Genomic DNA, 11,039 nt, shown 5'->3' on the forward strand with positions numbered 1-11,039 from the left:
CTATTTCCAGTTTGAATTTGTCTAGCTTCCACTTCCTGCCATAGATTCTCACTATTTTTTTCTCTGGTAAATTAAAGAGCCCATTAGTATTTTCTCCCTCCAAATGTATTTAAACACTATAATCAAGTCCCCTTTCAATCTGATAAAAGGAACAAACTGAATTCTTTAGGTCTCTCACTAGAAAGTATTTTTCTCCATCCGTCAAATAATTTTGTGAGGCTCTTTTCTGCATCCGCTCCAGTTTTTCAACGTCCTTTTTAATGTACGGACACCAGAATTGGATAAAGTGTTTCTGTAATGGTCTTGTCAGCACTAGACATTTCTTGCCTTCAGTGTGTCAGTCTCGATCATGCACGTGCCTGCTTTTCTCACAAGCACCTTCATGTTTTCTCCCATGCCACTGCTTATCCCCCTTGGGGTTGCTCCTCAAAATTCACTTCTGAGAGTCACACACAATGCAACCAACTGATAATGGACAGGCAGGTGGCAAGCTATAATTACTGCAACTAATGGGTTACTAATTGGCTAAAGCATCCTCCTTTTTTTTTTGTTACCCTGCCCCCCCTCACCTCCCACTTGTTACTAAGAGCCCTGTTGTACCTGTTGCTAAGAGCTCTGGTTTCAGTTTAAATAGCAGTTCCATTTCTCTCTTCACTGCCCAAATGTGATAGAAAACACAAACCTACCTTATTCCTGTGTTTTATTAATACTGAAAGGAAACAGACCATCTGTTTTGTACAATGTTGATGGTCTGAAGTAAATCCATCACACTCAGTCATTGTCAGATGTAGAAATACTTAGCTGTTAAAGAACATGCTCTTTGAAATGTATATTTTACTGAATCAGGTGAGGAGCTTTGCCTTCCGCACTCCATGCTGATTCTTACCTTTCTGTTTAAAGCTTATGAACAATCCTGACCCTACCAGCCTTGGAAATGGACCCTTCAGCCACAGAGCCGCACTGATCCCATTTGTTGTAGCCACCTCTCATAACCAGTGTATGGCAGCTCAACACTTCCCAGTGGGCCGAGTCCATTACGTTGCTCTACTCTGCCCAAATAGTTGGCCCTGATGGCATGGAGCAGTGTTTCTTAAACTTTTTAAGACCGAGGGACACCAAACAATTTTTTTTAATGAGAAACACCAAGGATTTTTGGTTGAGCGAAAAGAAAAGGTTGTGGGGGGAAAAGGGTTGTGGGGAAAGTTATTGAGGAAAAAAAATGTCGCCTGCCACTTTAAGGGCAGCTATTTTGACTTCTGTTGTTCTCCGTAGCACACCGACTGCAAAGGAACAGTTTAAGAAACTGGCACGGAGGGACCTGTGCCACATACACAGAGCCTTTTAAAGGCGTTGGCAATGCGGGTGGGAGTCCCCTGACTGACTGGCATGTGGTCATGGGGTACCTTAAATATACTATTTCACATCAAACAGCGAGTTTTCCTGACTGACAAATCTGAAGGTCCTAGTGGACTCTAGCTAGGAAGGGGGCAGTCAGGGCTGAAGCACCATGCCAGCCATGAGGGATACAGAGGAACTGAGACTATACCCTCTTTCCAGCAAACACACACCTTTCCTCGTTGCCAAAGAGCAACTGAAAAAACAACAGATGCACATCCTGGAGCCCATCTCTCCTATGCATCAGGGTCACTGATTTTCTAGTGACCCCTGAAACTTTTGTGTGGGGAAGGGGGCTCACCAGTCTTTCAATGAGGTCCCAGCTCTTCTCCCACCTCCTCCAAAAAGCTTTGTGCCCTGCTCCTGCACTGGATATGGCTCTCTTAGGGCCAAATCCTGGATTCATTGTATATGTCTTTAAGAAATAGGCACATTCCCTTCAGGACTACATAAATCCATTGCACATTAGGCCAGCCAGTCGCGAGCCATTTCGAACAGGGCCACCCAGGGGATACGATTCGACTCTGCAGGGCTTCTGCAGTGATTGGCTGCAACAAGGCTGGGCTGTGAGCAAACCCATTCAGGAGGCAGCTTGGTATAATTGGAACCCCGATGTCTATCCACTTCCTCATTATTAAAAATAAATTCATAATGTAGCTGGCTGCTTCCTTCTGCTACCACCTAGACTATAATTAGTAACTTCTGCGGGGGTAGTGGGACTGGGTAATTGCTTCAAGTCTTCAGCAGCAACATCCCACTGCACCTCATACATTTAGAAGAGCATTGCAAAGAGAGGCATATGGAGCAGAGATAAATGTAAATAATATGTAGAAAGCCAGGCGGATTAAACTATAATAATTATAATACTTGACGCTTCAAAAGTGATTTTTTACGAGAGCCCACTTTGCTCTACTTGATTTATAAACCAGGTTAATTAGCTTAGCATAGGGAGGCACCATTTATCAGCAACCTGAGAGTCTGTTACAGGAGTAAGGAGGAGGCTTAGATTTTTAATTCAGAAACAAATATAGGAAACATAACCCATATACCTCGGTTAAGTCTACACTGCACCTCTCTTGTGCAAAAACCTGTGCAAATGAAGTGCAGATTAGCATATTGCCGAGCTTCATTTGCCTAATTAAATATGGGCCGTTTTTGAGCAAGAAGCTTTTGTGCAAAAAGGAGCTGTCTAGATGGCTCCTTTTTGCGCAGAACCCCCCTCTTGCGCAAGCACCGTTCTTCCTGAAAAAATTAGAAAAATACCCCACCTGTATGTCATTTTTGTAACACCAGGAATTCCAGAATGAATGAGTGGGGCACCTTTCAGTTTTTTAAAACCAAAAATTTCAAATTTCTGTTTGCTACAGGAATTACTGGCTCTTCAATTTAAAACACAGTGTTAACCTTGTCTTCCAAACTCATTGCTCTGTTGTTGTTGTTTTTTCAGGGCTCAGTGACCAACAGTCCTCGGGCCAGAGGAGGGGGATGTCCCAAGAGCAAGGCCATGTGTGGCCTGTATAGCAGGCTCTGCCTCACAGGGACCCCGAGGGGACCATGCTGCCCACACCGCACCTGCTCTGTGCCTGCCTCCCCCACCCTGTATGAGTGACAAACTGAGATCACTCACCTGAAGATCCCTCCCTGGCGTCAGACGATGCCTGGGAAATGTCCTGGCTCATGGGAACCAGCTCCAAGGAGACCGTGACGGTGATCGTCTCATCCTCTGCCTCCTCCCACTGTTCCTGGTCCTCCTCCTCCTCCACCATGACCTCTGGCCAGGCAACAACAGGTGCGTCGAGTCTGGAGTCCACCATGACAGGTGCGGAAATGGCTTCCCCACCCTCCCAGGATTTGGTGGAACTCAGCGTAGTAGGGACAGGTGTGGGGTCCTGCCCTGGAGCACGAGCTGCGCTCTCTGGCCCTCAGATATCCCTGGCAGAGCTCTTTCACCTCACTCTGGACCTGTTCCAAAGTCCATAGTGGGTGTCTGCGCTCCGCCAGGGACTCAGCCATCCAGCCATAAATGTCCGCATTGTTGCGCTTGGAGTGGAGATCCTGGAACTCAAGGAGGGACAGGATCTCTGCTCCATACCAGGAAGGCGCTCGCCTCTTGGTCCCCTTGGGTGGGTCCTGGGAGCCCTGCTCATGCTCCCTGCGATGGCCACGGGAGTCTTGGGAAGGAGGGGAGGGGTTTGTGGCTCCACCATGGGTGAGCAGGCCTGTGTCAGGGTGCTGCTCCAAGACTGGCTTCCTGCCACAAGACTTGTCCAGGGTGTCTGCCACTGTAAGAGGGGCCAGGAGACAGGAACTATAGAGTTGTGATTACTTTGGACAGCATGGCCACCAGGATATGTTATTTCCTGGAGGCCTCTTCTTTCGAAAGAAACCCCTCTTCCCGTCCACACACGCCTTTGTCCAAAAGAGCTCTTTTGGAAAAGGTGCTCTTCCTTGTAGAAAGAGGATTACTGCTATCAGAAAAAACCCTCTGTTCTTTCGATTTTCTTTTGAAAGAATGCGATTGCAGTGTGGATGTAAATGAAGGGGTTTTTTTTCCAGAAAAACGGTTGTTTTTCCGAAAAAAACCTCTGTAGTGTAGACATAGCCTCACTCAATGTGTTTTTTCTTGCCTCACTATAGAGAAATAAAAAATGAAAAGTTGATAGCTTCTTTGAAAATAATGCTGCTATGTCCTTCTGTTTTATCTTTAATAGAAATAAAATATAATAATAATAATACAGCCATTTTTAAGCTGAACTAGATTCAGATGCTGATCTTATGATTGCTTCCTGAATCTCAAAAACTTCTTATTATGCTTCATATTTTTTCTCATCGGCTATTTTGTTACATGCCAAGAAATTTTAAATTCTGCTTCTTTTGAGAAATGTTAGTTAAAAAATATCTTGTCCTTCTTTAACTTCTCTCTATAATATTTTATCTTGTAGACTTTCTTTTGAAAGCATTGATATTGTTTATATATAGAATCTTGTACATGAAGTATTACTTGCCTGCCTCTCACTTTGAAAGAATTCTTATTTCTAATGATTTCAAAGTTGTTTTTTAATAAAAACAACCACAACAAAAAAGAAAGAGTTGAAGAATCTGAGGTCCATGGGAAAGGTTTAAACTTCCAGCAGAGAAATATGTCAGCATGAGGAGAAGATGAGTCTCATTTCATGCCATAGCCGTGGCAGCATTCAAAAGGCAAAGTGAGTAGCAGACAAGTAAAAAGCATAAAAACTGTGCATAGCTGTTTCCTTCCCCATTTAAGCCTTCATTTAAACTTGGCCATAAACTGGGATGCCAGTCATTGTATTTTATATAGAATGAGGCAAACCGGATGTGTCCTTTGTGATTCTGATCTGCTCATGGACCTAGAGAGTCCGACTGGGCACATGTCTGACTAATTGTTCCCATGTGAAATCACCATGGTTGTACATGCAGCTGCACACATGGCTTCCTGAAAATCTAGCCTGAGAGGCTTTTCTGTGGTGCCAAAGGGAGCCTGGAAAGGGCTACAATCATTGAGAGTGGGGTGGAGAAAGTAACCTAAACTTTCCCAAAAAGAAGTTCTCTAGAGACAAGCCAAAATACAAGATACTCTCAGAGCAAGAGAGAAGAGCTTTTCACGAGAGTTCATGAAAAGACTCAGGCTATGTCTACACTACAGAGTTTTTATCCTGGAAAAACTCTGTCGCATCCAGGGAATGCATCTGCTCTTCTGAATTTTTTTTCAGAAGACCAGATGTGCTTTTTCGGCATCCCTGTAAACCTTATTTTACGAGGAAGAAGGGATATTCTGAAAAAGGTTTTTTTTTCTGACATTTGGCCCAGTGTAGATGGGCCAAATGTAGGAAAAAAACTCTTCCAAAAAAAGAAGTGGAAAAATCTACGCACATTGCGGTTCACAATTTGTGTAGCTTTTCCTGAAAGAACAGTGTAGCATAGACATAGCCTTAGAGAACCAGAAACCCTTGGTGTGGCAGCCTGAGACACCAACCGAAGAAGCAAACACCTGAGGCAAGCCGGGCCTGAGGACCCAGTCAGCCCAGTGGTACCAGACTTGTGATATAAGAAACAAGCTTGATTGAAAAATGACTCTGACTTAGCCACAAAAATCATGGCCAGATCATCACGCCCTCTCCACCTGTCCCTCTATCTGACACTCTGCTGGAACCAGTAACAAATACAGAGTTTGAGCCCACACTTAAGTTATGTCAAGGAACTAACTGATGCAATGCACTTTTGCTCTGAAAGTGACTCTCTAGGGCTACGTCTACACTGCCTTTTTTTGCGGAAGAGGATACGCAAATCGCGTGCTCATTTGCACATCTTCTTCCGATTCTTTTTGCGGAAGAGATTTTGCCACTAAAAAGCACCGTGTAGATGGGGCCATTTGTCAGAAAAACCCCTTTTTCACAAGATCCTGTAAACCTTGATTTTTGAGGAATAAGGGATCTTGCGAAAAAGGGGGTTTTCCCGACAAATGGCCCCATGTACAACCTCTTCCGCAAAAAGAATCAGAAAAAGATATGTAAATGAGAGCAAAATTTGCATATCCTCTTCTGCAAAAAAAAGGGCAGTGTAGACGTAGCCTCAGACTAGATCTGTGTTCATAGCCTTTCATGGAGAGTCCTACCAGATGTGCTCAATTGACAAGAGACTTCCAGCCCTGTAAAGTCAAGGTGAGTTATTTGCTCTTCATGCAGCATCACCACAGAAATTCTGTAGTTGAAAGTGGAACATCAGTGACGTGTGAGCAATCCTGTTGTCTGCCAATTATGGCCTCTGTAACATCCCTTCAGCCCCCATGCCACTGGGTTTGCCCGGGTACCGCAGATTGGAATTTAGGTCAGAGTTCTGTGGGCAATGTGAACTGAGGGGCAGGCTCCACCTTACTTTGCATTCGTTCTGTAAGACAGAAAATAGTTAAAATCCCACCTACCGTGAGTGGGCATCCTGGCTGTCTCTACCTTGCCACACCCACATCATAGATTCCATCCACACAGAGAAAGTAAGGCCTGCAGAGACAGACTGGTTTGTGAGGGATACTTGCTGGGATTTTTGGGTACTGCTTTTTAAACCCTCCCCTATGTAGCATGCTCTGAGTTCATAGCAAATACTGACCTAGGATATTTTCTGCTACAAGAGGGAATTGATTTCAGACAGGCCCGCTTCCTCCACTCATCCAAAGCTACTAAGCTAGACTGTGGGGTCCTTGATAGCTCTTCCCTGTGGTCAGTCAGGAAAGAGAAAAAAAATCTTTCGGCTAGGAATGAAATATCAGTCAGACACGTGAGGCAGCCATAGAACCAACAGTACAGTGGAGGTTGAGGACTGTGTGCTGATGTTGCTATGATGAGGGCACATCAACATGTGTCCCCCAAGGAATGGGTGTAAATGTTAATTTGGAAAGAATTATTCTTGAAACCAAAAGTAAAACTTTTCTTCACAGAGAACATGGGTGATTTGAGTTTCTGGGTGTAGCAAATGAGCCTACTGATCATTAAAACCTTGTCCAACATGATGTGCATTTAACTTGATCAATTGTTCGCCCACAGTCGGTGACTCCAGTGAGATGAAGAGATAACCCACATGGGAAGATCAATTCAACCGATCGACCACGTGGTGTGTATGAGGGAAAAGAAGGTAGTCAGTGAGACTTTCTCTGTGAACACTGGTGCTGTTTTTGCTTGTGCTGTGGTAGGCATTTGGTGGCAATGAGACCTTTTAAAAAAGGCTCAAAGGTCCTTGAGAGTTTGGGGTTCAATCTTTGGGGATAGCTGAGCTGTGCTCAGAGCAGGGCCCATCTGGGGAGTCACCATTGCTTTTTGCCACCATTACTTCACATGATCATGGGCTTCAGCAAGTTAATCCGTCCCCCCCGACCACCCCTCCAGCAGCCATCCTACTCCTTTACAGTCCCTGTACAGCACTGGAGTGGAGTGAAATGGGGACCAGGATCTGGTGCCGTCACTTCAGTAGAGTTGCTCCTGATTTACACCAGTGTGAGTGAGTGAAGAGCCAGGCAGAGTGTGGCAGTGCTGAGGGTGGAGAGACATTTTCTCAACTTTCATGTGTTATTTGAATTTGCCACTAGCGTCCGAGGTTCCTGCGGAAGCCTCTAATTGGCCCTCTCGAGACTTTTAAAGTGCTTAGCTTGCAATGTCTAGGGGAACTCACACGTTAAAAACCCTCCTCCATATGCCACGTGCCTTTTGGAGTTTCACATCACTGCTACAAATTGGTGAATGCATTTTAGGTGCACCCCGGACAAGTGAGCAAAGAGGTTTTCGAAAATGAACATGCAGAGTAACCTGGATTGTCTTTCTTTCTTATTTCACTCCCAAATATCCAGATTCTGAGTGTTGGCTCCTTTCCCAGATCTTGATAGTCTCCTTTACAGTGATTTAATGTTTGACCTACTTTGCCCTGAGACAGCTCCTCCGGGTTCCTTTTCTAGGCTTTAATGGATTGATTCAAGTGTTGCCAAGGGTGCACATGTTTCTGCTGGTTTTGAAAAAGAAAGGGAAGGGAAGAAAAATCTTTGCAGCTGATAAATATAATAGCTGCAGGGAAACAGCAGCATTGCCTCTGGGCTCTTCCCAGCACCGTCCCAGATAGTGTTCTGGAGCGGGCTGATGCAGAAATGCCCTAATGACAATTATTCCTCTCTTTGCAGAGCAGGCTGGTTGGTTTGCCTTTTTGTATGGGTTTGGGGGAACAAAACTTTCCTGACTGGTTGTGATTTTCATGTTGCGTTTTCGCACTGGAATAACTAAAGCCTCTTATTCTGTAGCTAAGGTGAACAAACCTAAATGAGGAAATATCCCCGAATGCAAGAGATGGGCCCATACAAAATATCTGAATGAGCATTAACCTAAAAGGCTCTGTTAATGCAGAGCAGGCTGCCTAGGTTAGGTGTTTGATGGCTTCTACCCACTGCCATATTAACCAAGCACCTCACCATTTTTAATATATTTATCCTCCCAATGCTACAGCCGGGCTGGGAAGTAAAGTTGTCCCCATTTTTGCTGATAGGTAAGTGAAGAACAGAGAGACTAAGGGTATGTCTACACTACAGCGTTATTTCAAAATATCTAATTTTGAAATAGTTATTTCAAAATATCTTATTTTGAAATAACATGTCTACACACAAAATGCATTTCGAAATAGCTTTTTGCTATTTCGAAATAGCGCGTCCACACTAATTGGACACTGAATCGCATTTAAGGCCAGCCAGAACTGGTTCCAGCAGGGCATCAGGTCAGAAGTTATCTTGTGGCCAGGGTGGGCCAGCAGAGCACCCTAGGAAGGGCTAGAGACCTCCTATTTCGAAATAAGTGTCTACACAGCACTTATTTTGAAATAGCAGTTTCGAAATTGGCACTATTCCTCGTGGAATGAAGCTTACCAATTTCGAAATAAGCCCTCTGCTATTTCGAATTAATTTTGAAATAGCGGTTGGCTTGGGTAGACGCTAGGAAAGTCATTTCGAAATAATGGCTCTTATTTCAAAATAACTTTGCTGTGTAGACATACCCTAAGTGACTTGCCCAAGGTCACGCATGGAACCTGTAGCAAAGCTTGAAGCCAGGTCTCCTGAGTCTTTGGCCAGCACACGGATCACAAAATCATCTTCCTTGCCTGGCTGAAGGTGTAGCATATATCCTAAGGGGAAATGTTGACATTGCTGGGCTTGGTAAGGATGCATAGTAACTGAAGTGCATAAATCACCCGTTATTATTACTGTTACACTATTGAATAATTTTTTTTAATCAATCCAATAGTGTCTATGCCTCTCCACAGACCCAGGGAAGAGCCCTGAAGTGCTTTGGCCACAGTCCTGTCATGTGATCCACACAGGCAGCCCCCTGTGGTTGTACAGAGCCCGCTTAGAACTAATGGGCCTCTGCGTGGGTGCATTTGTACTGTGTGCAGAGCCAGCATTAGACATAATGTGACAGATTAGAACAAGCATTGGGCATGGGGAAAGGAAGAGACGGGAGATAAAGGCCATAGGACAGATTTTCAAAGGCACAAGTGGCAGCTGAGTCCCAGTAGGAATTAGGTATCTGCCTTTGAAAATCTCTCCCCTCGAATAGCCAGATAATTGGGGCAAGTGTTTGGTGTGTAGAAGTAGGTTAGGGAGTTAGTGAAAATGAATATTTCCTGCAACTACAAGCAAATTCCACTCTGACTTGCCAGAAAGTGAGACTTTTCCATCCTATCAATGCATGCCACCTTTTAAGATAAGTCAACAAATACTCTGACTGCATAGTGGTTGTAAAACTGTCTTGCCCTACTACAAAGAGCTATTGTACTTACACAGGATTTGCTTTCTCTCTCGCATTACTTTGCGTTTGTTGTGTTTCATGCAAAGGCCTGTGTGTCTCTTAGGTATTATTATTTTAATTATGCCTAGCTCATTACATTTGGTGCTTTCTGCCTTTTTTATTATAGCACAAAGCCACAAAGAAGTCAATTAAAATTCACTAACGTTGCAGTGCTTATATACTCATTAAGTAGTCATTAGACAGTCAAGAGAGATATCACCTCTTTGAGGGTTAGTTCTCTCTCTCCCAGTGGAAGTCCTCATAGCAGTTTTAATACAAAATGAAAAATGTGCTGTGAATTTCAATCCCCACTTTTATCAGCCAGACCTGATGTCTTTCACAGCCTAAAGCGTCTCCGACCAGATATTGAGTGGCCTCAACTCCCATTAACTTGTACCCTTACCACCACCCAGCTGAACCATGGGCTCTCACGTGCTCCTGCTTAGGGGGATAATGGGTGCAGTGATTGCTTTACTGCATGGACTACCTACATCACTGCAGCCTGCATCAGGGAGAGCAGAACAGCCATCTTTGGACTGTCTTCCCCCTTCCACTCATGTGAGCAGGCAGAAATGGAGAGTGGGTCAAAGCACATCAGCCTGCATGCTAGTGGAAGGGGGGAGAAGGAGCCAGATTCTGACTGTGAGTTACACTCTGACTTCTATCCTTCCTCGGGGACACTTAACTATGCACTTCCCAGGAGGACAATAAAGGACAGACTGTAGGGTTACATTCAAGCTCGCTACATGATAACTTACTCCACAAACATTCCCACTAATTTCAATGGGAGTAGCTACAAGGTAGGGATGAGTAAGAATGGCCATAAGGCAGTTAAGGACATAGAACTTATCATAGAGTACTAGACTGGAAGGGACCTCGAAAGGTCAACAAGCCCAGTCCCCTTCCGTCATGGCAGGACCAAGCACTGTCTAGATCATCCCTGACAGGTGTCTGTCTAACCTGCTCTTAAATCTCTCCAGTGGTGGAGATTCCACAACCTCCCTGGGCAATTTATTCCAGTGTTTATCCACCCTGACATTTAGGAAGTTTTTCCTAATGTCCAACCTAAACCTCCCTTGCTGCAATTTAAGCCCATTGCCTCTTGTCTCAGTTTAAGCCCAGAGTGTCTATGAGAGGAGAGATAGAAACAAGTAAATTCAATTGCCAAAGGGGAAAAAAGCACCAACAAAAATGTTATGGATGCTGTATGCAATTGATCTTAAATTATAAAACCCGTCAATAAAATAAAATAAAACTCTCATCCTAGAAAATGAAAGGTGCAAAGTGAGAGACAAAGTAATAACTTTCAAG

Source organism: Pelodiscus sinensis, chromosome 2 (assembly GCF_049634645.1).
Source record: "Pelodiscus sinensis isolate JC-2024 chromosome 2, ASM4963464v1, whole genome shotgun sequence".
Classification (NCBI taxonomy): Eukaryota; Metazoa; Chordata; order Testudines; family Trionychidae; genus Pelodiscus; species Pelodiscus sinensis.